Genomic DNA, 4,523 nt, shown 5'->3' with positions numbered 1-4,523 from the left:
CTCTGAATAATTAAATATGAAATATATAATAATTGGTTAATAAGCAATAATTTTAAATGGATGCTTGGTGCATACAGGTACAGGAATAATTGCAGGAACATTCATTTACCATGGTTTTTGATATTAATGTTGCTGGAATGGTTCTTTTGGTTCATATAAAATTTACTCCTCAGAATAATCCTTCTCTAAACACAACTCAACATTTATGGTAATTATTCAAGATTCCATTCCATCTTTGAGAGACTGGCCATGAAAAAAGTTGATTCTTAGACAAACATCTTTCCAATGTCTACGCAAATCAGGTAGACAGAAGTGTATTTATCTTCTGAAGGTGTTTGTGACATCTAAAATGTCGTAAATTATGGACCAAACAACTAGAGTATGAACCGTTATCTCCTTGTGGCTTCTGTCATTATTTGAAGCAATGGGGCCCTACTCAAACTATTGAATCCTGAGTAGGAAATGCATCTGTGGACTTCAAGTTTGCAATAGTCAACCGGCTATCCAATTCTGAACACAACCAACTTTTGGGGCTGCAAATCTTTGCGGAGAGAATGAGGGGAAATGAAAACTAGACATAAAAGGGGAGTGAGAAAATGTGATCTGCATTCTAAGGGAGATTAGTGCTCAAGGTGGATGTGATGTGTTAAGGACCATGTCAGAAAAAAATACACAGCACAGCGAGCCTGATTTTCACATACTGCACCAAACCTGCTCCACCCGGACTAGAGTAGAGGCTGGGAAAGCCAGAAAGCCAACGTGCTTTTTCTACCCCTTGGAAGGAGCTGGGCCGGAGCTGGGCCGGAGCCCAGGCCTGAGCCTAGGGGCCGTGGTTCCCGCCGCTCTCCTGGGCCGTCTGCCCACTGGGCCCGGAATTTGCAGATGATCCCTGGAGGAGCGACCTGCACGCATGCGCGAGTGCGCACGTGAAGGCGCAGTGGGCGGCTCCAACCCCCAGACACCTGCGCAAACAGATCAATCCAGGCTCTGGACCCCGCAGAGAGGCTCAGCGGCTGATCCAGGGCCCAGGCGAGGGGAGGGACCCCGCTTGCTTGACCACTCCTGCATTCACGGCGCGCCGCCACACCGGTAAGAGCAAAAGGACCCGAACCCTGCTTTCCCCTGGCGTGTTCGTGCCCTCTACTCGGGGGCTGGGCCTCCCAGTGCCACGGTCTTCCCTCCGGCGGACGCTGGCTGCGCGCGAGGGGTGCTTCCCTATGAAGAGGCCTCCAGGCTGCTCCAGGTACAGACCTGCCAACTTGCCTCCCTTCGTGCCCCGCAGCCGGCTCCCCGCGCCACTTTGTTGGGTGCATCCCTTCCGTTCTGTGTCTCTCATTCCCTTTCCCTTTCTGCAGCCCTGCGGAGGCCCGTGTGCTGTCTGCAGCCAATGGTGTCCCGCGCCGGTCCGTCGACCCTTGCGCGGGTGGGAGGACCTCTGTGGGCACTGCCCTTTCTGCCCTAGCCAAACGGTGTGCCCAGCAGGGGGACGCCTGGTGCCCTGATCCCTGGCTTCCTGCACGGTTTCCCTTCCGTGCCCACCGGCCTCTTTGGGGTCCGTGATGGGGAAAGCTTGCAATGAAATTCTCGATTTATCCAAAGGGTTGGCGGCGGTGTGTAATTCCCCCCTCTTCCACCAACAACCCCCAGAGTCTCCTAGTCCTCTCATCCCTTCCCCTTTACTGGATTCTTTGGCCTCACTGCACGTGTCCAGGAGTTTCTTTACTCTGCGCCCGTCTTAGTGCTTCTTTGGTTGTTTCTGGAGGAAGGTGGGGCGGTGGGTGTGAGAGACCTATGGGGACCTGCTTTTCTGGTTGCTGAATGCCTGTGCAGGCTTAAAGGGAGCACGTTTCCTTGATGTTTTTCAGGGAGGCAGCAGGAACAGAGCAGGCCAGATCTCAAAACTACTGTAGCGGAGGCTTTTGTTTTGAGGCACAAGCGATTTGCAAAATACTCCCTGAAGATAACCTGTGAGACACCATCTCTGGAGAAAGCATCCTTTTCGTGAGTACTGACAGCCTGCCCATTCTCTTTCCTTGGTTCCCCCCAAAATATGGAATGATAGAAAAGGTGCATGATTCCTGTTCTGTCTTCCTGTTGCTGAAGCTCTCAGTGGCTGAATCACAGAATGTCCTTTTTTCTGAAAGAACATGTTTCGCTCAAATTGCCTATGTTGGATAATGTACCCACACCTCAGGAACACCAGGAGAAAACTTTCTGGCCCAGGTTGATTTTACCTGTTGTTTATAACTACAGCCTAACATTGTATTGGTGGCAGGTGAGCTGTATTGGAAGGAGTGTTTTTAAAAAGAAATCAAAGCAGATCCTGTGTTCACTGCCCAGCATTTTCAATGGGTGTAAATGTTTTTGCATCAGCATTGCTTCATTGTAGGTGCCAGGCCTGAATATGATGTACTGATCAAAGAGTTTGTTCTCCACTCTCCCTGTCATTACCATTTGCAGTTATTTGGTATTTCTGTGCAGGTGGTGTACCATTCAGTATAATAGTGCAATTCTTAGGAAACTGTAACCAGGATCTTGAGAGGTGATTTTCTGGAGATGGTGATGCCAAAGTATCCAGAGGGCCTAGACAGGATCAGATTTCTTCTGAGGGTAGGGATTTGTCCTTGATTTAGTTTTGACCCCTATTTCCATAGGTATGTAACCAAACACAGTTTTCCTTTTGTATTTTCCTTTCCTTACAGAGCTGATGATCTTTGTGTTTTAGAGAAATGACAGTTTTTAGGCAATTAACAAGGTTAACCTTTTGACCTCTTGAGACTTAAGTAATTTTTTTCTGCAAAGTTCATTAAAGACTTAGAGGAAATAAGTCTCATTTTTCAAGCAAAATTTACTACATTTTTAGTTAAAAATAAAAATTCAGTTTGTAATTTTTATTTTTAGCAATTCTGGGTTTGAGGTAAACTTTAATAACTTGGTAAGTTGGAAAAAGAATAAATGAGTGTAATTAAAGGAGCATATTTAAGGTGCAGTAGCCTACATAATTAAGGCCAAGTTGTGTGTGTATAAAAGAACTCATTTGTGTAGTCTTACAAGACTAATGGAGGCATCGCTAAAGCTTTATAAATAATGTAAGTTGTGTGTAATGTAGAGTCTACAAAGATGGCAGAGAAAGCATCATTACCAGCCTTTTCAATTTGCTTGAGATCTTAACTGTTTTTCAGCACTGAAGTGGTACAAACTGATACATCAGGATGACATGGGGTCAGCCTGTGAAGCTGAATGATGTCAGCTTATTAGTTCAGTCATCATAATTAAACCATATTAGAGGGGCAACTAAGCAGGAGTGTGGCATTATACTTCAGACATGTGTGGTATGTTTTTTTTTGTTGTTCATAATGGAAAGGCCAAGATAGCCAAGAACACTAGTGTTTCTAAAGGAGGGAAAGCCTTACAGAACTATGAATTTCTGAGGGAAAAATTGAAGATAAATGCAGAGATGTTCAGTGTGCATTGATCAAGTAGCTTCCCCTTGGTGGTATAGAAACAAGTGCTTTGGTGCTGGCCCTTTGCAGATCTGGTCTGTGTATTGAATCATGCTTTACATGAGCTTGAATTTAACTTGGCCTTAGGGACCTTCTACAATATCAAAGGTCCACATACTTCTTTATCTCTGATCCTTTCATTAGCACTGAGCCCATATAGTACATTTCCTTCCCTTTTCCTAAAGTCTTCCGGTTCCTGTCTTAAAAGTACTTCTAAAAGCAAAATTTCTAAGACAGAAGCCATGCGACTTGGAAGTGGGACTGAATTTAGAATATTTACTTTTAGTTATAATTTATAGAAATTTTTATTCCAATATACAAAATATGGGACAGCTATCCCAACAAACATGTACAGTTATATAGCAGTTAGCCCCATTTACAGCTGGAACCTGCCCCTCATTTTAATCACAGCCAGCCAATGGACAAACTCACATTGCTTTCTAGGTGGGTCACTTTTCTTACTTATTATATACCTTTATTCTTTTTCCCCCAATCTAAACCCTAAATGTTCTTCTAAAAGTATACTGAGTTTCTGATAAGCTTCAAAACATTTTTACTTAGATCCAGCTGCACCAAGAGTAAAAAGTAGATTTAGAACCATCACCCCATACTCCCTCCCCCGACAAATCATACCATGAAAAACGGTGTAAATGTGAACAGTGTGTGACTACCATTGAACCCAACACAAACGCTAGAACTTGCTCTACCATGAAATTTAACTTGGTTTTTCCTGCATGTTTTTAACCCAAAGACATAAAAGCAAACATGACACAGTATTTTGATGCTGTACCTTTATGCAAATGACTTCATCTATCTTTCTTATACATGTTGTGTCCTAGCTGATGGTAAAATTGACTCTGCTTCACTTTACCCTTTTTCTCTGTACAGAAAATTGTAAAAGTACAGTTTTAAGTCCCAGCACAATTTGGTTTAAGCCCTTAAAATACAAGCACTTCCACTGCTCAGACTTTCCTCACATTCTTGGTTGTGATTCTCTGTGCAATGTCAGTAGATCAGGCA

General features: G+C 44.0%; 1 long non-coding RNA gene across 1 annotated transcript; it reads left to right on the top strand.

Annotated features, from left to right (window-relative positions):
• The first annotated feature begins 1,116 nt into the window (after nt 1-1,116).
• LOC306652744 lies at nt 1,117-2,711 on the top strand. The gene is made up of 3 exons (XR_013761525.1): nt 1,117-1,243; nt 1,866-2,001; nt 2,482-2,711. It is a non-coding gene; the product is annotated as an uncharacterized lncRNA (long non-coding RNA).
• Nucleotides 2,712-4,523: the final 1,812 nt, after the last annotated feature.

This window comes from Sciurus vulgaris (assembly GCF_902686455.1).
Source record: "Sciurus vulgaris genome assembly, contig: HiC_scaffold_566_arrow_ctg1, whole genome shotgun sequence".
Taxonomy (NCBI): Eukaryota; Metazoa; Chordata; class Mammalia; order Rodentia; family Sciuridae; genus Sciurus; species Sciurus vulgaris.
Note: the sequence above shows the minus strand (reverse complement) of the source record. Positions and strands in the feature narration are given on the sequence as shown.